Below are 23,788 nucleotides of genomic sequence, written 5' to 3'. Positions count from 1 at the left end.
TGCTGTATCTACCACAGGGCTTGGGATGAATAAAAGACATTAAGACCATAAAGCTCCTGGCCCAGACTTGGCACACAGTGAGTGTTCAAACTGTCTTGTACCTCAGGCCCCTGTGCCCAGTTAGCTAAAGGCACTAATTAACTAAAATGAACAATAATGAACAATAATGGTAGAATATAAGGCAGTTTTAGATCTCAGATTTTTAACATGTTCAAAGGCAGAAATCCCTGGGCTATTTTATTCATGTAAAAAGTCCAACAATAATTGCTAATTTTTGAAAACAAATCAAGCATAAAATAAAAAACTTAAGGAAACCATTCTTTTACCATAGTTTAGACCATCTAGTCTAACAGAAATTTCTTTGGTCTGAAATGATATCAATTTCCCATTGCTAGTGTTGTCCGATCAGTATTATATATGAAGATTGATTAATAGGAAATGGGTAAATAGGTACTTAATCAGTGCTTTATGTTTGAAGACTTGATCTTTCAAAAACCTTTTATTTTTAATGAAAAGGGGTCTTCAATGTCATAAAGGTTGGGAGGCAGCAAGCTAAAATGTCGAATGTTTTGACAGGGGCCTGCTGGTGACTATATCCCTCCCTTTGATGTATGAGCCCTAAGAACCTCTGAGCTATGTCGATGTGTCCCCAAAGCACAGATCCAAGGGAGAAAGGGGAAAAGACACTCTGCTAACAGTGGCTAATGTCATTTCCAGTTAACTGGCTTTTGGCAGATATGGTACAGATGTTCAAATGACCTCATTAGGGACCAGGATGTCAACAACAAGACAGATACAAACAGAACCCTGCTTAAGATTCCTGCAGATTCCATGGGTTTGGAATCCCTTAACTCATTTCCCAAGCATTCCAAAGCGGGGAATTTCAGGCGATGGCATGTGGCATTATGAAGAATTTTAGAGAAGATGGAGCTTATATTAGTTAAGAGAGGCTAGCTTTGCTGCAATAACAAAGAACCTGCAAAGCTCTCGCTCTCTCCCCTTCTATTTCACTCTGTGGGTTGGCCTCATCCTCTGCTATATCAGATGATCTTCCTGCAGGCAGCATGGAGAGACTGGGCACAGCCTCCAGAGATGTCTGGGTTTACATTCACTTGTATCTCTCAGCCACATATGTAAAATCCCAAGGAAGGACCGCACTGAATCAAGGTTCATACATCTGCTTCCCCTACTAGACTATAAGGCTGCAAAAGGCAGGGAATGAGTCTCACTCTGCTACCTTCTGCAGAGGATTTAAGATTGCTTGGATGTTTAGATGGATGGATGGATGAATGGACTCTTAACCTGGAGTCACCCTGCAAGGGACACTCAGTAAAAATTGTTCAGTTGAATAGATTAGCAAACCACTCAGCCAAACCAAGAAGAAAAGAACTAACCACAGAGAAGACTGGCAACAGAGGTGATTTAGAAACAGACTAGTCAACTGTTGATCAAAATTTTGTTATATTCAACAACAGCAGCGATTCTGAGAGCCCTGGAGATATTTTATCCAATAAACTCTTTCCAGAGCTAATAATAAAAATTTCTTGCATGGTGGTTTACAACACAATTTTACATCGCCCCCACCCCCGCCCCGCTTTTTTTTTTTTTTTTTAGCATCACTTCAACACAATTCAACAAATAGTAATGAGATTCTTCCAGGTCCCAGGCGCTGTGCTCAGTGGTGGACTATGGCAGTAGAAACAGGTCCTTGCCTCAGAGAACTCTCAGTGAGTGTAGTACTAAAGAGAGAGATTAAATACTTGAAGAGATAATAATAGCTGATATATTTACCGAGAGCATTTGCTATGTGTCAGACACTAGACTGGGTGTCTAACACATATTAACTCAACTCATGCTTACAATAATCCTTTGAGACAGATACTATTATGAGCCTTGGAAGTTGGGTGACTTATCCAGGGTAAGCAATTGACAGAGCCAGGATTTAAACCCATGTAGTTTGGCTCCTGAGTCTATGCTCTTAGCCATCATAACTGTACCACCAGCCAACCACAGTCTTAGGAGAGTTAAAATGGAAAGTAAAGGGGTCAAGGAAGGCTCTAGCATTTAACCCAGTCAGATATTAGAGGCACATCTGCCAGTCTAAAATCCAGTGTCCTTCCCGCCAGCCTGGGTATAAAGACTCAGTGCAGTGGCTGCATTATTAGCTGCACTTACAAGTCTCCAGGGAGCTCCAGATATAACTCCCCATTGGCGTTCTCCCAATTGTCTGAGCATAAATAGCCAATAGGTTCTCTCCACACCCCACAAAGAACTTAGAAACGAATCATCCTCCTGGTAACTGCATTAACAGAATGTTTTTGTTTGTTTGTTTAATTTAGGAGTTTAAACAGAATGACCTTGTCTATAAAATTGTGAAATAACAATTAGAAGTTATTTGCTTATATTTATATTTAGAATTAAAGGATATTCATATGAACAAGTACAAAACAGGGGATAACGGGGTTGACAAAGGATTGAGGGCCTTCATAGAGATGGATTATTGTTCATTCAACTGTAATGATTAACAATTAAAAATCCACTCTTGCAGTTCCCCATGTCTGGGGAAGGATAGAAGTTTTTGTGTTTTTTGTTTGTTTGTTTTTTTGGTGTTTTCTTTTGTTTTGTTTTGTCTGAAACAATAAGTCACCTCTTTCCAGGGAATGCATTAGAATAAGGGGTTTCCCAAGACCTGGACAAAAGCCAGGATATTTGGGAGTCAAGGTCCCCTCCCCCTCCTTCTGGCCTCCGTCCTTGCAGGTCCTTGTAAGGTAAGTACTCAGGCTGAGAGCTCAGCTGAGGGGGGAGAAGGGGCTCACCACCTGGAAGCCTTAACCCAAAGAGGCACAGTGTAGGTGGGGCTGGGTGGCAAAAGCAGGGCAACAAAGTAAGCCCAATAACAGCTCACCCTTAGCATTTATTGAGTGCTTATGATGGCTGAACATGAGTCTATACACTTCACATTCAGTAGTTCATTTAATTAGGTTCATAGAATTAGTATCCCCATGTTGCAGGTAAGAAAAGTGAGGCACAGGGGTTTGATGTTGCTCAAGACCATACTTCTAGAAAGTGGAGGATCCAGAATTCAAACTCAGGTAGGGTGACTCCAGTGTCAGCACCCTTCACCAGGATGCCACAGCAAAAGGGTCATCCTGAAATCACAGCCCTGCTGATTTGGGTTTTGAGACCTTCTCAGGATTCTTCGGAGAGCACCTCTTTTATGAGCTCTGCTGGCCCTGAACTTGATATTCTCCAGTGATTTTTGGCTTATAGCTGTCTCCTTACAAATTGGCAACTAATTTTAACCCCGGAGCTTCTGTTCCTGGGTAATGTGGTGGGGAGGGGACAGAGAGAGAGGAAGACAGACAGACAGAGAGAGGTAGGCTGGCTATTATTTTAGAAGAAGTTAGACAGCAATATAACCAGCCTCTCACCCAAGTGATAAAAAAGCCATTGTTGGGGCATGTTTGCACCAAAAACAGACAGAGAGATTTTCCTGAATCATTTCTAATTTTTTATTTAGGCTTCACACTTTTCCTGGGGCCTCTGGGCAGGCTTCCAGACTCCGGTATCCACAGTTGACTCTGAGCTCCCGAGGTAAGTGATCTGTCACTCCCAGGCCTGGGGAAGGGTTGGGCAGAGGCCTGGACAGGCTGTGCTTGGCTCAGCACCCTGACATTGTACATACTAATGCAATGTGAAGTAGCACGTCTAAATAGCCTGTCCAACTTTTTTGATGTTCTTGAACCCACAGATGGGATTCATTTCCACACTGTTCGCAAAACGTAAACGATACAAGGACATTAAAGAGCATTAAACTACTTGATGACATTTTGGTCACATTAATAAAAAGAGGCATTTTTAAAACTACCAGAAAGAAAGAGAAAGAGTTTGAGGGTGGAGAGGGAAGAGATGAAGAAGAAGAGAGACAAAGCAGGGAGGGGGAAGGAAGAACAAGAGAGGGATTTGAATTCATCTAAAGTATAAAAGAAATGCTGGCAGTCCCAGCTCTTCTCAACACAGTTGGGACTTCATTTAGTATGACATAAGAAGCAAACCTTTCTGGACAGATCTGTGGAACACACCCACACCTATATAGTGAGTGGTGCAGACAGACTAAGATATTAATGTTTCCTTCCAGACCGATTCGTTTGGCCAAAATAAACTCATATACCACTGAGACATGAGTGAGGACAAGGGGAACATCAGACTCACCTCCTCCAGGAAGCCTTCCATGAGTACCTCCTCAGGCTAGACTAGGTGTCTCTTCTTTGGACTTCCAGAGGTCCTATGCTTACTCTCATCATAGCCTACATCATTGTGGCATTTAATCACTGATTGACTTGCCTAAATCCTCCCTAGACTGTGGGTTTCTTGAGGGAATAAACTAGGGTGAGAAGCATACGTTCAAAGAGACATATGTCTCTTCAAATTGTTGGGGTTCAAATCCCAACTAGCCCTTGTATTGGTTTTAAGACCTGAAGCAAAATTAATTAAGCTCCCTGGGTCTCAACTATGCCATCTATAAAATGGGGTGAAAGGAAAACCCAGTTCATAGAGTTGTAATGATTCCTAAATGAGGTAATGAATGAAAGGCACATAACCCCATGCCTGGTACACACACACTCGACATATGGTCTAGATTAGCATTAGCATTATGCCTAGCACCCCAAGCACTTGGCACATAAAAGGCACTCAATAAATACAGTACTGTTAAATCAATGAATCTCAACAGACTCACTTAGAAAAAATCACTTCCCAAGGGGACTAAGGAATTGGACATGGAGCCATAGAAAGTCAAAATGGGTGGCAGAGACATTTAATAACTTATCAAGTCCTGGGCACCTTGTTTTAAAATAAAAAACCAGTACTGGTCTCTCTCTGGAGTGCCTGGGGAGGTGTCCTGCTCTCCTAACAACCACGGCTGGTGAAGGAAGGGCGAGCAGCCCCAACCCCCGCCAGCAGCCCATGCCCCCCTCCCCTCACCCAATGCCTTGGCAGAGCTCTCTCCTTCCAGCCCTGGTGGTTACATTAATTGCTAATGACAATGGCAACCTTCACTCTGTGTGGTTTCCTGCCCAGATTCTGGATCCTTTACAAGGCTCCCTTTTCTTTTTTCCCAGATAGGAAATGCAACCCGAGACGTGTGAAGAAAAAAACAGTGTGCTTATTGTCATAGCCTCCACTTCTCGGCTGGGCCTGGCTGTGTGTGCTCTGGGGTGCCTGCCCCGCCACAGGGAAGAATAAACCCAAACTCAAATCATAGGAAATTCATCAAATGTGCTTCTCAGAGCTCTGTCTTTCAAGGTCTGTTTCCTTGCCATATGATCTCTATAAACCAAATCACTGTTAGCCAGGGCACAGGACCAGAGGCGCCGGAGGCTCATGGATAATGAATGCCAAATGCATGTGACAATAGACTGATCAGAGAGCAGAACAGAAATTTCTGAGTTGTGCTTTTATATATGTATAAACACACAGACAGGCACACACCTATGTGTGTGCACACACTCAAGCACACACACATGCATGCGTATCTCACACACACACACACACGGGTCAAGCACACAATACATCTTAATGTATAAAGGCCAGTTGTGGTCCTTGGTGCCAGACTCAGATAACTCATCTCTCGGTTACTTTGTCAAGACAAAGAAGCCTGTGGATCAGAAGGATAAAATGGAAGAGGAAAACAAATCAGAACCCCGTTTAGCTGGGGACACTCATGTGGAGGAGTCACAGATATGACTTTGAAATTTAGGATGCCTTGCACTCAGCAACTAACACAGGACACAGCACACAAGGGGGCCTCAACTGAAAAATGAAAATCAAGGACTTATTCCTGGGCACCAAAGGTAAGTGGGAGAAATTGCCCTAAACAGAATGAATTATTGTGTGATCTTTTCAATAATGGTTTTGACCCCTCCTAGGTCTGACCAACCCCTTCACTCACTAACCAGTTTCCAGTGTGACCAAGACAGAGAACACAGGACAGAAACTAGCAGGCCACCAGCTGAAGGCAAAAAGGTAATTAATGTTATAGCCTTTTAGATTCTAGAAAATACTGCACTTAAAACTGCAAGTCAACTAAGCGGCTGTCGGCAACCGATAAATGCTTCCATATTCACAGGCATCAGCAGTCTTCCCGTTACAAAAAAAGTAATAATACATACATATTAATGGATCACATTTTGTCCTTTGGGGAGCATAATTTTTAAAAGGGCCAAGGCAGCAATAACAGTTCCTTTAAAAATTCTAAATGCTGTAATTGTTTTCTCTGAATTATGGTGCTAGGATTTAATTAGTGATGAATGTTCGGTATGGGGTTTAGACATTTTTGATGAATTCAGCCAAACAGAAAAGTAGTCTTGTCCTTATTGCTCCCACTCGGGCCCCCACCCTCTTTTCTTCCTTAGAATCCTGAAATGTGCGTGTGCAAGAGCACATGTCCAAGAAGGGATTTAATTTTCTGCAGTTTCGCTGTAGCTAAGAAGGAGATTGCCTTAACCACAGTTCAACAAGGAACATGAAACATGGTCAGTGAGGTCATGCAATTCAGCACAAGTTTTGAGGTTTTCTGGTTATAAGGAGGAAAAATAATAAAATGTAAATGGTAGAAATTTCTTTTTGGCGATGTTCTTATCATTAGGAAGAAGTTGCCCAGGTCTTGGGCCTGGTCTCCTGGGCTTAAAGGGCTCATGGAGCAAAGGGCTAAAGGTGTCGGGAGAGAGTGGTAGGGGGCAGAGAGGAAGGACTTTCTTCATTCATTTGACGAATAACCATTTAGCAAGACCTGCTGGGTCCAGGCTCTGAGCTGGGCATTGTACACAGGGCCCTGGCAATGGAGTCCCTGCCTGGGGATAAATACAATCGCTTTGTTCTTCTCCAAACCACTTCTTTGTAAAAGCAGCTGGAGAGAAGCCCAGACCAGCAGCCATCCACACAGGCAGAATCAAGGAGGCCTACATAGCAGGGCCCCTGGGGTCCATGCCTACCCCTCCCATCCACCTTCAGGACTTCTTTCATTTGAGACCTGGAGGCTGCTCCTGGTTCCCAGTATCTTCTATTAACATGCAAATACTCCTGGGAAAGGTCATACCTTGAGACCCCATCAGCTAACCTCTTGCTCACCAGTTACTTCTTAGCAAGGATTAGCAGAAACAGAACACCAAGAGAAGGCTTGGGGGTGAGGGCTGGGGGGAGGTGAGGGCTTATGGGGAGGGAGGTGAAAGATCTTCCTACTGCCAATATTTTCCTGGACAGTCGAATTGATTTAATGCAATACAATAAATCAATGATATTATTTCAATAAAGGTTGATCTTTTTACACTGCAAAACAAACAAATCTCATTTGCATACCATAAAAAGTGTTACATTTAAATTAATTCGCAAATTAGGTATCATTCTGGGTTCCACCACATGTTCCAGATAGAGCATAGGAACACAGGGTCTTCCCCATTGCCCCGATTGTGCTACAAATAGCAACTGCTTCACAATCTTGCCTAAAGTGTAAAAATGCTGCCCTTATCCCCAAATGGCAGACCCAGGTGGTCAAGGGAGGTTTTGTTCACTCTGTCTAGCACCCCTCTTGTTTCTCTCTATCATCTCCCTCCTCCATTCCATTCTTCTTGCCTCCCATCTCAAAACCGCCCTCCTCTACCATAGGCTTCTCTAGAGTACTGTTGAGGCCCAGTGGTTTAGCTGCTACAGAGCTTTCATCACGCTTCCCAATGAAGTCCTTAAAATGCCATCCTGGAGAGGGTCCCGGTTAAAAGCATAGGGTCCTGAATCTGTCAGAAAGACTGGAGTTCAAATTCTGGCTCTGCCATTTTTAGATACTGGAGACAAGTGACTTTCCTCATCATCTGTCTTTTGAGAGGATTAAGTGCAATTATAGTAAGTGCCCAATAAATATTTGTTACTGCTGTTGTTATAACACACTATCTTCTTTATAAAATGAGAAATTTTATAAAGAATTTTATATGATCAAAAAATGAGAAATTACCTGCAAAATAATGTGCAGGTAATTTTTTTTAAAAGCACCATGGTGAGTGTATGTCACCAGTTATTCCCTTAAGGAAATGTTTACTTTTTTAAACATTGTTGTCATGGATTATAATTGCTATTTATTCATTTTTTTATTCATTCAACGTTTAGCATAAGCCTACTATGTGCAACACACTGAGGCAGGTACTTAGGACACAGAGATGGGTAAGCCTGATCCCTGGCTTCTGGGAACTCACATCTAATGGGTAAAAACAGAGTGAGAAGTAACAGATATCCTTAAAAAGCTATGAGAGGCTGGGCACAGTGGCTCATGCCTGTAATCCCAACACTTTGGGAGGCCGAGGCGAGTGGATCACGAGGTCAGGAATTCAAGACCAGCCTGGCCAAGATGGTGACGCCCTGTCTCTACTAAAAATACAAAAAAAAAAAAAAAATTAGCTGGGCGTGGTGGCAGGCACCTTTAATCTCAGCTACTCAGGAGGCTGATGCAGGAGAATCACTTGAACTCAGAAGGCGGAGGTTGCAGTGAGCCAAGATCATGCCACTGCACTCCAGCCTGGGCAACAGAGTGAGACTCTGTCTCAAAAAAAAAAAAAAGCTATGAGAAAACTCTGTCATTAAAGAACCCACTGTCTGGGGATAGTTGGTACAACATCCAGAGAGGTATTTGAGCTGAGTATTAAAGAAGAATAATATTAATGTTTATTGCAATTTATTGGGACTGTTCTGTGTGCCAATCACCGAGTAGTGGTTTATCATTTTACTGGAGTCTACATAATAACTACATAAGGTGAATACTTTGTCATTTTGCAGGTGAGAAAACTGAGTCTTAGGGAGGTTAAGAGAAGTGCCTATAATATTTCTGTTGGTATATCAAAATAATTGAGATTTCAACCCAGATCAGTGTGGTTCTGAAGGCCATACTCTTCCTTGCAAACAAATGGGCCAATCAGCGACTCAGGTGAGAAAAAGAAAAAAAAAATTGTCGTGTGATTTATAGGCATGTCTTCACAGTTTTTTAAAATGTAATATTTGATACATACAAAATAAATTGTTGATGCATTTAAGTTTCTATATTTGGATATATAAATGTACATTTATTTTTTAAAAATTATATGTACATAATATGTATATATGTATGATTATTTTTTAGATGAATAGCTTGTCAGGCATTTTGATACATAGAAGAAGAGGGTTATATCTGTACCAAATATGATAATATTTTTATACATATTGGTAACCTTCTTTCTCACTTAACAACAGTCAAGAATATATTTTTGATGTCAGCAAATCTATGTCTATATCATCCTTATTAATCCTGTTACATGTTCTTTGAATGGATAGATACCATCATTTATTTAACCTATTCTCTCTTCAAACATTTAGCTTCATTTCAATTTTTAAAATTGTCATGAATAACGTTGTGATGATCATCCTTTGCACAAATGCCTTTGCCTATTTGTCTAATCATTCTCTTAAGATAAATTTTTGGAAGGGAAATTGCTGGGTCAAATGTTTAAGATCATTGATGTGTTTTGCCACATTGTGGCAAATGTGAAGTGTATTTGAAATGTATTTGCACATTTCATCATGTGCAAATTTATACTTTCATTAACAGTTTATGAAGGTGGCCTGACATTTTGACTTTTGTTTTATATTGCTATGTTTCTTTTTTTTTATCTTACTGATAAAAAGCATTTAAAGTCCTTTAAGTATGAAGGCTAAGAACCCTTTGTCTTTCACACATTCTATAGTGTATTTGCCATACAGAAATATTTCATTTTTATATAGTAAAATTATACATTTTTTATGGTTTCAGCTGCCGATGCAATATTTAGGAAAACCTTCCCTAATCGTGATCATAAATTTCCCTTTAGATATTTTTGTGGCCTCAGTTTTTACATTTTATTTTTAATTAATTCAGAATTTAATGGTGTAAGTTAGGAAGAAAAAATCCAAATTAATATGTTTTCAGGTACCGTCTTTTGCCCATCTCTCCACAAATGAGATATTACTTCTATTATATACCAAATAATAGCATGGTATTTTCTGCTGATCTATTCATCTATTTTTTTTCACAGAATTATGCTATTTTAATTATTACTGCTCTATAGTATATTTAATGTCTAGCAGGGCTAGTCTCTTCTCATTGTTTTTTTTTCAATAATTTTAATATAGTCTTTTCCATTTTTTTAGTTCCAGAAATGAGGTTATGAGGTAGAGGATAACTTTTGAAAGTATGACTGTAATATGCATGACAAGGGGTGTTGTGGTTTTTTAAAAAATAAAATCAATCTCATAATTTCATAGCCACACTCAGTTCATTTCCATGAATGATGTGATTCTGGCACTTAGAGTCTGGCATGCTCTATCTATCACTAAACTTACTATATTCTGTTTGCCAAGGACCTTGGCAGGAGGCTTTGTTCATTCTGTCTACATGGAAAGCCAATATAGCATCATAGTAGGAGTGTAAGATCTAGCTATGTGACCTTGGGCAAGGTATTGTACCTCTCTGAGCCTTGGTGTCCACATTTGTAATAGGAGAGTAACAACACACTTCCTCATAATATGTGAGCTACTGCATATGGAAGGCATTTAGAAGAGTGCCTAGCACAGAGTCAATGAACATTAAATACTCAATGAACATTAACTAGTATCATTGTGTACCAGTGGTCTTGTCATTCCAGGAGTTTGCTGATTTGTCTTAACTTGGAAGGGGAAGATTGAAGGAAAGACATTAAATCAGGAAATATGGGTTAAATAAAATGAAATTTCACAAGCCTTTGCATATGTTTTTATGACTGAGAAATTATTGTTACGTGGTTATTTCTCATGGCATCCAGGGTGCTAGGTCTTTAAAGCAAGCTGTGGCCTGGTTATAGAGGGGCCATGTAATGTCAGAGCACACCTTCCACATGAGGACCCTGAACAAGCCGGTTCATCTAAACTTACCGCAGATTCTACATAGCACTCTCACTTTGACCTTTGACAATCTAGTCAGCTGAGAGCTCAGATTTGCCGTCAGACTTCAGTTCTCCCTCCCGCCTCTGCTCAGAGCAGATCTCTGCTGCTGTCAGCTGAGAGTCCGAGTATGGGTACTGAGCTCGGCAGTCAGACTGCTCTGAATTAAAAGCCCAGCTCTGCCACAAACCACTTCTGTTTTGGTCCTTTCTGAAGTTTTCTTCAACTGAATAATGAGTATGTTATGCCTTCCCTGCCAGTTTACCATGAGGATTAGGTGAGAATAATGTACAGAAAAGCATTTTATAGAATGCCAGGCATACAGTAGGTGGTCAGTAAATGTTATTGTATCAGTAAGAAATGTTTGATTCTAAGTAACAGAAAATCAAATCCAAACTAGCTTACACAGTGAAGAAAAATTATTGGTTCTATAACTGGAGATCCAAGACAAAGCTGGAATTCAGGAGTAGTTCAATTCAGTTGCCTAACCATGTCATCTAAAATTTGTTTGTCTGTTCATTTATTTGTTTCCTCTCTTTTCACCCTGCCCATCATATATTCAGTTTCTCTCTAAAGCTCTCCCTCTCTCATAGTTCCAAAATGTGAGCAGGTATCCAAGGAGAACAAAATAGGACCACACCCAGATATTTCCCCAGATGAGTTAGAAAAAGCTCTCCCAGAAACCCCCAGCAAATTTCTTTTCTTGTAGTTCAACAGCCAGAATTGGGTCATGGCCCATCCCTGAACCAATAATGATGGCCAGAAGAGAGATTATGCACACTCCCTGGTCTGAATCACAAGTCCTAGATATAGAGTCACCTTTTTGCCAGTGCAAGAACTATGTCGAGACAGGAAGATGGAAACTGAACCAAAAATCAGAGTAATTATAGAAAGAAGGGGGAATGGATATAAGGAAAAGAACTATAATGCCCACTGCTTGTTTCCCCAATCCCCAGCAGAATACAGATGAGTGGATGGACAAGTCCTCACTGAAACTTGAGACCTCAAACTTTTGATTGGATACTGGATCAATGAAGGGGGGAATGCTCAAACCACCATGTAGTGACTAAAAATATGCTTCCTAAACAATAACAGGGAATATAGCAATAATAATAATGTACATAGTTTTAAAATATTTATGCCTTTTTAAATTTTTTTATTTATTTTATTTTATTTTATTATTGTTATACTTTAAGTTTTAGAGTACATGTGCACAATGTGCAGGTTTGTTACACATGTATATAGGTGCCATGTTGGTGTGCTGCACCCATTAACTGGTCATTTAGCATTAGGTATACCTCGTAATGCTATCCCTCCCCCCTTCCCCCACCCCAAAACAGTCCCTGGTGTGTGATGTTCCCCTTCCTGTGTCCATGTGTTCTACGCATTTTTAAAGATCAAAAATAGCTTTATTCAAAACCACTTGAGAAGTAGCTATTTGCATCTATGCTGAAGGCCAAATATCAAGTCACAGGCACACTTTTTTTTTTTCTCTTCAATTCCTTCTGGCCCTGGGACCTTTCTCTTTCAGTTGTTCCCTTTCTCTCTGCATCTCCTCCTGCTTCCCTTTCTCTCTCTGTTTAGATTTTATTGGCCTCAAGTACCTGGGAAGAAATCTGGAGTGAGAGGGACAGAGGTGCCCCACAGTGTGGGGCCCAAGGCCTGAGTGGCCCCAAGTGATTCCTCAGCCCATTGCCCATTGCAGACGAAAACTTAGTCTCCCCAAAAGGTTGAATGGCCGAGCCCTTCATGCCTCTGGGTTGCTAAGCAACAAACACTTCAAGTTTGGAAATCTTTATCCACACCGGATATATTATCCTGGCAAATTGGACTTTCAGATCTGGCAGCAATGGAAAGAGTAACTTTTTTAAAAATAGAGACAATTTAGATGATTTCAAAGACATCTGGTCTCTTTTTCCAGCAATGTCTGACTCTTCTCTTTCACTAAGCGTATTGGATCCAAACACTTCACATGTACAAAAGCACAAGGTCCCCGAAGAAAGAAGTGTTTCAGTCGCAAAAATCCGACTCACAGAAAGTGCTGCCAGTTGGAAAGGCCTAGAACTGACTAAGGCAACAGCAGCAGGGCATATGTTCTAGTTTCCTCCCTCTATTTGACCCTTCTTTTAACCTGGTTTCTTCCAAGTGCCCCTTCCCTCTCACTCTGATCCTCTCTGGTACTAATTCTCTTTCCCACCCTCTGTCTTGCCTTCCCTCTTCTCCTTTCTCTTTTCCTCACTCCCACCTTTGTCCTGGCAGACTTCCATCCAGTTTTCTTTCTCTCTATCCTTCCTTCCCCAAGGTAGAGAAAACACAAGGACAAGAGTCAACACAATGACACGGGCCAGGATCCTGAGTCTTCTTCCTGCTTCTTCAGTGGGGGATGGAGTTGGTTGTTCATTCCTCCTTCACTCCTAAACAGTCCACAGGAGTGAACTTGTGGTTGAGGTAATCTCAGGGCACATTCTCCCTCCGCTGTGTCCTTTAAAAAAAAATTGAAGACAAACCCAAACACCAAATAGCTCCTCCACCTGCTTGCTAATGTCTAGAATTCCTCCAACAGAGGACATTACATTCCAGAATTAAAGACCAAGTTTCAAATATAAATAATAAACAACTCACATCTGGGCAGCTCTTAATAGTTTTGAAAACACGTCCAGCTGTTTCTCACCAATTCCCTCATTTGACCCCCACAATAATCTAGAGATGGAAGCATTATCATTGCTATCATCTCCACTTCCAAATGAGAAACCTGAGGCTTAGTTTAAGTACCTTGTCTGAAATTACTTAAGGTGTAACCCAGATCCGTCTGACTCTAACGTCCACATTTTTCTCCACGCCACTCACTTCTCCAAGAGGGAACCGTAGTGACTTGGCGTGATGAGAAGCCCTCCCTAAGTTCTTCAGACCCCAGATTCCCCCTTGATCTTTACCTTTCTGAAATCCTTGACTTGTGATTATTGCTGTCGAAACCTGTCAGTGGGGTATGCTGCCACCAGATGGCAGGTGACACTCCAGTTTCATGGAGAGCTCCAGACTTTTACCATAACTAAAAATGGGAGTCAAGTGTTTTTCCATATTTTTATCTCCTTATAATCAAAATTATAGTTCACTAAAAAATAGCCAAACATAACAGCATTCCACATCTACAAAGATGAAGATGACATGAAGCAAAAATATATACAGTTGTCCCTCGGCATTCTGGGGAATTGGTGCTAAGACCCCCTACGAATATCCAAATCTATAGATGCTCAAGTTTCTTACATAAAATGATGTGACATTTGAATATAACCCATGCTCATCCTCCCGTATATTTTAAATCATCTCTGGATTACTTATAATACCTAATACCATGAAAATGCTATGTAAATAGTTGTTACACTGTAATGTTGAGGGAATAATGACAAGGGCAGTCTGTAGATGTTCAATACAGACACAACTATCCATTTTTAAAAATATTTTTTATCCATAGTTGGTTGACTCCACAGATGCAGAACCTATGGATATGGAGGGCTGACTGTATTTAAAGGAATAAATATACATGATATACTTATTTGATAAATTTGATAAATATATTTATTCGAGAAACATACGTGATGTATTTATATACACGATATACATACACCATATATTATATATATATAATGGACCTTGACTATTAACAAGCCTAACTCATTGACACTCTACTTCAAGTTTCTGAGATATTGGCAAAGGCATTTTAGGGTTATTGCCTTCTTCTCCTGACCACTCACTTCCCTAAATACTAGCCCAACTGGAGAAGACAGAATGGTTCTCAAACTTTAGTGAACATCAGAATCAACCAGAGGGCTTTGTTAAAGCACACATTTCCACATCGCAACTCCTCAGTTTCTGATTCGGTAGGTCTCAAGTGGGGCCTGAGAATATGCATATCTAACAAATTCCCAGGTGATGCTGATGCCACCAATCTGAGGACCACATTTGGAAAACCACTTGGCTAAGGCAAGACACCCTGTTTGACTGTCATAAGTTCCCCCTTTTCCCTCGCCTCTTACCAACAGTATGGAGAAGAGAGATTGAGCTCCATGGCCTCCTGGCCAGGATCTGGGGTCTTACTGTGAATGACTAACCAACAGCCTCAAATGCTGTGGCTGGCAGAAATTAACTTTGGGTCACTTTCAGTACATATTTCTGCCATTCAGTGCCACCTTCTGATCAGATGTTCTCTGATATCAATGCCTATCAGCATATCATTAACTATACTGATAGGAAATGCTAACATCTATTAAAGCTGTCAGCACTGAGGTAAGCGATGCTTTAATTAGCTCACCTAATTGTCATAATAATTCATTGAGAAAGACACTATTATTAACCCCCTTTTACAGATGAGAAAACAGAGGATCAAGATTACAAACCCAGTACATTGCAGAGCCTAGACTAAATACCAGTTTTTGTCTATCTTTAGAAGGTAAGCTCTCAGCTTGTAGATACTGACTCTAAGTTTCCAATGTGGATACTAAAAGTTAGATTCCTGCCTCCTCAAGTCAGTTTCTTCAGGCTCCTGTGGCTTCTGGCTTTCTCATTTTCCCTACTGGTCTCTGTCTATGCCCACCAACCAGTCAGGACATCTCATGTAGTCTCTGTCTAAATCCTCTGCCTTAGTCCACCATACTGGATGAAGAGGGGAAACATTTAGAAATGAAGGTCCCAAGGTTTTCCAGAGTCTTAGGCAGCAAAGATAAGTTTGACTGTATTCCCCAGATGATACTTTCTATGGCAGAGAAATGGAATCAGATACCTTATAATGAGCTCTAACAGATGTTATGTTGGTGAGTTGAAGCAGCATTCCTAAAAATCCCTCCCATTTAGAAACAAACTATGCAGACTTATTATGAAAGAAGAAAGAAAGAGAAAAAAGAAAAAAGAGAAAGGAAGGGAAGAGAGAAAGGAAGGAAGGAAGAGAGGAGGGAAGGAAGGAAGGAAGGAGGGAAGGAAGGAAGGAGGGAAGGAGGGAAGGAAGGAGGGATGGAGGGAAGGAAGGAAGGAGGGAAGGAAGGAAGGAAGGAAGGGAGGGAAGGAAGAGGGAAGAAGAGAGGGAGGGAGGGAGGAAGGAAGGAAGAGGGAAACAAAGAACTAACATAGAAAACACAGCAAAAGAACAAAGGGAAATTCTTCACAATTATTTTATGTTTTATAATATCTTAATAAGCATATAAATTCAGGAACATAAGGGCTGAAAGACAAGATAATGAGATTAAAAAGAAAAAAGGAGATTGAGGACCTAAGGAAACAAATTGAGGACCCACACCACATCATTACAGAACTAATGCAAAAATTAGAGATAACAAGGAACAGGTATATTCCACTGAAAATAAATTATTTATATGGATGAGAGTCTGAGATAATCACAGTAAAGGTAGATTAAAACAAAGACATTAGAGAAAGTACAAAGAAGCTAATAGATTTTTTAAAACACCTAATAAAGAAGTATGCAAATCCAAAAGTAAAATTTTAACAATCATAAATAAAGAAAAAAAATTGAATATGCAAGTTGAAAGACATACCATGTTCCAGGAAAATTTAATGCAGACAGTTCAAGATAGACACATACAAGTTAGTTAAATAATGGCACTTTGAACGTTCATACAGTCAGGAAAAGCACATCATTATAAGGGGTTCAAATCAGGCTTGCCCTAGCCTCTCCCACAGCAACATTTCATGCCAAAAGGCAGTGTTCACGATGTCTAAGGGAAAGAAAGTGCACCAGGATATTATGGCCATATAAGAATGGTATTAAATAAAAAAGCAATGAACTTTCTCAAACATGAAAAACCAGGAATACAGCACCCATGAGCCCTTCTTGAACAAAACTGTGTGACAGTAATATTCAGCCAGTTAAGAAATAAAGAAAAGAAATAAACTTAGGAATTGAAATATCATGAAAAAGCACTAGTGGTGGGTAACAAATCTATTTCCTAAATTAAACAATACCTCTCTATGAAGCCTGCTCCTTCTGCCTTATTTACTATGGCAGAGTGTGCCCCACCCTTCTCCAGCATTCGTGGTCTACCTTACTTTGCTTCACTTTTGGCTTTGGTTCTAAAGAATGGCACCCTATATTTTACTTTTTTGTTTGTTTTTTGTTTTGTTTTGTTTTGTTACCTTCTGCCCCATGGAAGGTAATCAAGGGGAGCTGGGATTAAACAGTTGCATGAAATATGGAAACTATTCTAGTCATGGAGCAGAGCCTGGGAGCCATACATCTGAACAGTGTAAAAATAATAAGGTAACTAACAAGACTTAAGTTTTGTTGGGAAGGGAGCTGGAAGAAATCTGAGCACTAATGCCCTTATCTTTCACAGCCCAAACACAACTGATACTAAAATTGAACCATGTAGTTTCAGAAGAAATGATGACTGCCACCTTTTGATGTTTTAGATAATCATTTTAATTAACCTGAGAAGATTTTTCATAAAATACTATTCTACAGTAAAGAAAAATTTATTCAACAATTTCTATAGTTTTACTTTGGTATATTTTTTTCTGTTGTATTCCAGTAAATTTAAAGTTAATGCTTCATATTTTAAGATAGCATTTACAGTTATGATCTCATTTTTATTAAAGTGTTTTTAGATACGTATGTGTATGAATACAAAAACAATAGTGATGATGTTTATTTATTCTTAAGGAGAGCTATTTCTGAGTAGTAGTACTTGGGTTTATTTTACTACATTCATGTTTCAACTTTTTTCTATTAATTATTTTTCATGAGCATAAACCTTTTTTCAAATATAGTAGAATGGTCAGTCTTTGTTTTAAAAAAAGGAAAAAAATGACTGGGAACATATATGTCAAGATATTGATGTAGATATAGATGTGTTAGTGCACATGTTGGAAGTGATAGAACTTGAGCCTTAACCTTCGGTTAACTTGCATTTCTTTCTGCTACCAAAACTCCCTCTTGGACTTGCAATATGAAGTGAAGAAAACTAATGCTAACTGGAGAACCCACTAGGTGCTTTTCCATGAACTTTCGGTTAAGCCCCTAGGGCAGGAATAATTTCACTATTTTAGAGGACAAATTTGAGACTCACATAGGTTGTGATTTGCCTAGTTTTGTACAGTAGGAGAGATGATAATAATAATAAAGTAGCGAGTACTATATGGAGAATCTCTCTTGGTCCTCACAGCGGCCTGTAATGCCTGTCATTTTTATTTATTTTTAAAATGTGGTCCAGATAGATGATTTATATTGTCAAATGTTCCACAGCTAGAAAGTGGCAGTGCCAGGACTAGAACTCAGGTCTGTCTCAGACTCGAGCCCATGCTGCTCTCTCTACTATGCTCTCACCAGGCTGGGGAAGAGGAGTGGCCATGCTGACCACCCATAGGGTCTCAGAGTGATTGCAATTTGGCTGCTTGGACCCTGCCAGAGAGTCTCAGAATTTCAATGTGTTCAGAGCTAGGAGATCTGTGGGTTGCCTCAGTCATGAATCTTCCTGTCCCCTCCTAGATGTCCCTGCTGAGTTGAACAGGCAACATGGCAGCTCTGATGATTTCCCAGGGTAGATCCAGGGCCAGCCCCCTGGGATCTCAGGCCCCATCTCAGCAACCATTTACTAGGTGACTCTGATACAAACACTCAGCCAAGAAATAGTCCCAAATAATGGCCAGGTGAGTGTAGACCATAGCTCCATCCAATGGGTGTCAGGAGATCTGGATTTCCATCTGTCTTCTGCCGTCTCTTTGTGGTGTGACCCTCAGGAAGTCACTTGATGTCTCTGAGCCTCATTTTCCTTCTCAGTAAAATGAAAGTGTTTTACTACTGGACAGTTTTCAAATTTCCCAGTTCAATATTTCTATGATTTAGTCAGAGAATGAGGGTCTGTCTTCGTAGAATCTGGGTGGTTGGGGGCGGGGTTCTCTTTGAGAAGGTATATAGCAGCTGGGGAGGGAACCAAGCCAGCAAGGAGGAGAGGGCTGGGATTACCCCCCAGACAGAAAGGAGCATCTTCAAGGAGGTGAGCCCTCAAGGCCGTGGGAAGGGGTCTCCATCACAGGCCTTTTCTTTCCTCCATCAGGTGGGTCTTGGCAGCTGGGATGCAGGCGTGCATGGACCACAGACCTTTAGGAGATTATCTGCTAATCATGGCATGGACATGAGCACTCAAGAGGTGTTGCCTGAAGAATGAGATGCTTTTTTATGATGCAGTAAAAGAGAGGAAATCGCCTTGGCCTCTTGCCTTGTCCTGTGCTAAGTAAGTGGGCAACCCGAGCCCAGCCTCCTATTGGCAAAGGCTCTGAGAGCTCAGAATTTCCACCAGGGGCTGCCATTTCATTAGAAGGCTGTGGGGGTGGGGGGGGTGGAGTGGGGGCAAGAGAGACAGGCCCTGTCTCCAGACATTCAGGAGAGGCCGGGGATTGCTAAAACGACACTGAAAGTTTAGAATAGCTAGGGTCACACACTCTACATTAGCAACATTATATACTCACAACCGGAGAGTAAATCACTGGCCCCATTTAGGGAAAGAATTTCCCTCTAAATGCTACTATTGGAACAATCAATTATATCGTCTCTGAAAAGTAGCCCATGCCCAGAACCAACTCTCCTCCCACTGACAACTCCCACTCACTCTCAGGATATCTAGTGATAATTTTCCCTCCGAAGATAAAACAGTGAGTTCTGCCAGTATTTCCCAACTGTCAGCCAGGAACTGTGTTGAGCACCTTAGCACTTGTAAGAGTTAACACAGTGAGCCAACATGGATCCGGTAGCTTTACATGCATTAACTTATTTAGTCCTTACAACAATGCAGATTCAGTCAAATAAAAAACAAAGGTAATATTGTTATTCCCCCCATTCACAGATGGGGACACCAGGTACCAGAAATATTAAGATGCTCAAGGTCATACATACAACTGGTAAGTAGCAGAGTCAGGAATCAACGTCAGGCTGGTTTATGCTTTTAACCACTGCACATCTGCCTCTCATCATTTATCATTGTAAAGGTAGGTATCTTGGTTCTCCCTCCTTTCAACACCATGCTTACTCTTAACACATGTAGGAAGACCCTTTTGCCTTTATTTCACTCTCTCCCAGGCTCCTTCCCATGGGAGGGATGGCTTATTTGATGGGTGCCATGGCAAGAATGTGAAATTCATTGGTCCATCCCCTTACAATAGATAGAGGTGATGGGTGGCTTCCCTCAGTGCTGTTGAGTCTCTGCAATTGTCAGGCTGAGGAGCTCTGTGATCCTCCATTCAAGTGGCTCCATGAGGATCTGTCCTGCAGACCCAAGCCTTCCTTCAATCAGGCCCCATCTAGACTAGAAAGGCAGGTTGTGACTCTCATTCTGGTGTTAGCTGCATTTACCCTCCTTCTTTGCTGATAGGACCTCCAATATTTCACCTCAACTCCTAGGTCTATTTCTCAGAATCTGGATGGGAAAAGCAGAAACCAGTTAGCTCTGCAATGCACCAACAACTCCCATCTCAAGAGTTCAAGCCCCATTCCTGGGCGACTCCATAAAGTCTGTCCTTCTGTCAGGTTCCCATGCCCTAGTATTCCCCAAAGGCCAAGAGAAATGTTTTTACCAATGTGTCCCGCATGCTCCCTGATCAGCCAGCCCCTTGCTCAGGGCACTGTCCACTCCTGGGTTCAGTCCAGCTGTTTCTTAACTCCAGCCTCACACTATACAGATGCATTCTCTCCAGAGCCCTTTGCCCCAAGTCTAGACTTTAGTTCTGACTTAATTCTTCAACACTTAGTAAGAACAGGCAGAACTAAATGTTTAGCAGAATGTTGGTGAGGAATTGAGAATAATCAGAAAACAAAACATGGAAAAACGAAAAAGAAAGAAACTTCAATTGAATACTAGGCATTATTGCTCCTAATAAGCCCCCATGGGGAAACCCTCTGGTCTCTCTTTCCTTAGACTCCCGTATCCTTGCCTGTCACCATAATACAGGGGTCCCCCTACCATGAAAGGCCTCTGGCCATGTGCTTCTATTTTGAAATATACCTTTCAAAACTTTTTGGGAACTCAAAGAAAAAGGGGAAAAATTCCCCACCTCCAGTGCCCTCATCTGTCCTCCCATCAGTGTCCAATTCACCCTCTGGCGCGCCTCACCACCCAGGCACCTCAACTGTCCTCCTGGACCAGCAAGGAGAAACAAACAAAGAACACCAATGTTTACCGCCATGCCAGCCAATTCCCATGCTGGCAGCAGCCCAGCAAATTGTCCCCTCAGTTGGCATTTCCCAGGCAAAGCAGTTTATCTTCTCATCATCTCAACCTCACCATTTGAGAAACAGGAGCTGGGCATCACCTTTGTATAACCCAAAAGTCCATCAAAAGGCTTATCCAAGACCAAAAGCACAGACTTCGTGCAAAAACGACTACTCGTGGGAGCAAAGGGAAAGATTGCTGGTAGGTTTTTTTAAAAGGAGTTTGTTCCTGCTACGCATGATGCCAAGACACCCACAAAGGGGCTCTCTGCTTTCTGAAGTTACCATTTTCCTCATTTTTCAGAAGAGGAATCCAAGGTTTAGACAATTTAAACAATGTATCCATGATATCCTTGCCAGTAACTGTTGAAGTAGCTAATAGACACAAAATTAGTCAGAATTATCACCACCAAACTCTGCTTGGAAGAGACAAATCACAAGTTGCAGACTTGATGAGAGCCTGGATGAGTCCTGTCCCCTCAGGAGAGTACGGAGTGGAAGAGGTGGTGTCTGAGGCCTGTCTGATGGGGTGGCCTCCAGGACTCTGATTCTGTGCCAGTAGTGGAGTGTGTCCCTTTCACTCCTTGAAGACAAAGCCCTTCCATACCAAGATGTCCATAGTCTGCAGTTATTCACCTGACTCAGGTGAATTCTGTCCTCTTCTTGGAGTCAAAGATGAAGGGCCTATGATCTCAAGTTGATCATTTTGAATTCAGAACCCATCTTTGCCAGAGAAGCCTCAAAGGCAGCTGCTGCCTAAGATTTCTAGTGCTTTTGTGCAAAATTCAATCTGTTCCCTAGGAAGAGGAACAAGGGAGAGCAAGATACAGGGCTTGATTTTTTTAAAGGAAAAATTAAGAATAAAGAGATGTTTTTGGGTGACATACAAAACATGGGAAACGTGGCATTTTTGCTTAGGTCCAACAAGATGCATTTCACTCCTCACATTATTATGTCACCAGCGTCTCCCACCTACACCTCTCTTGACCTCTACTCCCATCTTCCCCCCCGCCCGTGAAGCACACCATTTTCCCAGCCATGTCAAACCTTTCTTCCTTCCTTCCTTTCCTCCCTTCCTTCCTTCCTTTCTTTCTTTCTTTCTTTTTTTCTTTCTTTCTTTCTTTCTTTTTCTTTTTCTTTCTTTCTTTCTTTTTCTTTCTTTCTTTCTTTCTCTTTCTTACTTTCTTCTTTCCTTCTTTCTTTCTTTTCTTTCTTTCTTTTCCTTCCTTTCTATTTTTTGTTTCTCTTTCTTTCTTTTTTTTTTTTTTTGAGATGGAGTCTTGCACTGTAACTCAGGCTAGAGGGCAGTGGCGCCATCTCGGCTCACTGTAACCTCCGCCGCCTGGGTTCAAGCTATCTCTTGCCTCAGCCCCTTGAGTAGCTGGGATTATAGGCACCCGCCACCAAGCCCGGCTAATTCTTTTGTATTTTTAGTAGAGATGGGTTTTCACTATGTTACCCAGGTTGGTCTCAAACTCCTGACCTTGTGATCTGCCCACCTCAGCCTCCCAAAGTGCTGGGATTACAGGTGTGAGCCACCACACCTGGCCCAAACCTCTCTTTCAAGATGTTTTTTCCTGGTCACTTTTCTCATTGCCCGAAATACTCTTCCTTCTCTGCAAAGTGGTTAATTCTCATTTGTATTCCAAAGGTCAGGTAGGCTCAGCATCACCTCCTCCAGGAACCTTCCCTAATGCATCCTTTTTTCTGCATCCCCATTGCACTCCATGCCAACACATCCCTCTACCACAGCGCTCCTATGTCGCACTGCCATTCTATCTATATTGGCCCATACAATCTTAGAATGCACTATTAATAGTTTGGAATCTATCATCAGACATGTCTGAGCCAAGTCCAACTCATGAGGACATATTTTTTAAATGTCATAGTCCCCAATATTAAAATAACTTCTCCAATTGCTTTCCAATTCTATTCTTCGCATCACTGTCATGACCTACATCTAAAGGAGAGATGGAAAAGACATTGTTATGTCCACTGATCCTGTAACTTAACTTCCCGTAGTACCCAGATAGGTTGTTATCCTTATGACCGCATGCCATGCACCAACCATCTTGAATTACCTAAAGCATGTTTACATAAATGTATGTATATATGTATGTATTTAATAACTGCAATGGCCTGGCACTGACCAATCAGAACTGGTGCTGGCCTATCAAGTGAGGTCTTGGGGCCCTGATGCGCCAAAGGTATCAGGTGTGGCAGGTGATGAGGAGGGATCTGGCGCGCATCACGGGGACTATTTAATTTATTTAACTGGTATGGAAATATTACAACGTTTTCACCAGAATTCATCAGAAATGAGAGCCTTAGAGATGTTATGAACCAGAAAGGGGCCTAGATACTTACCTATTCTCATCATTGTCCACTGAGGCTCCAACTGGCCCCAAGCTAAGATACCCACAGACCTGTAGAATACATGGCAAATTTTCAAACTGTTTTCTGTTTGGACTTGAGGAGGTAGTGTCAGAGGAGTAGGAGTAAGATCAAAAGTTCAGAGTTCCCTCCAATGCTGTCTGCCTATCAGACCTTCACCAGCCCCCTTTACATTCAAGTCTCTGAAACTAATCTGGTTTCTATTCCTAAACAATGTTC

The 23,788-nt window shown here is 41.3% G+C and overlaps 1 long non-coding RNA gene across 3 annotated transcripts; it reads left to right on the top strand.

Annotated features, from left to right (window-relative positions):
- The first annotated feature begins 5,328 nt into the window (after positions 1-5,328).
- Positions 5,329-22,168, top strand: LOC134740336 (uncharacterized). 3 transcript variants are annotated; one of them, XR_010127731.1, is made up of 7 exons: positions 5,329-5,852; positions 5,928-6,024; positions 15,333-15,415; positions 17,127-17,233; positions 19,029-19,205; positions 19,815-19,956; positions 21,049-22,168. It is a non-coding gene; the product is annotated as an uncharacterized LOC134740336 (long non-coding RNA). The 3 variants fall into 3 exon arrangements; XR_010127730.1 differs by having other exon boundaries at positions 19,815-22,168; XR_010127732.1 differs by lacking the exon at positions 17,127-17,233 and having other exon boundaries at positions 19,815-22,168.
- Positions 22,169-23,788: the final 1,620 nt, after the last annotated feature.

The sequence above is a fragment of the Pongo pygmaeus genome, chromosome 9 (assembly GCF_028885625.2).
Source record: "Pongo pygmaeus isolate AG05252 chromosome 9, NHGRI_mPonPyg2-v2.0_pri, whole genome shotgun sequence".
Taxonomy (NCBI): domain Eukaryota; kingdom Metazoa; phylum Chordata; class Mammalia; order Primates; family Hominidae; genus Pongo; species Pongo pygmaeus.
Note: the sequence above shows the minus strand (reverse complement) of the source record. Positions and strands in the feature narration are given on the sequence as shown.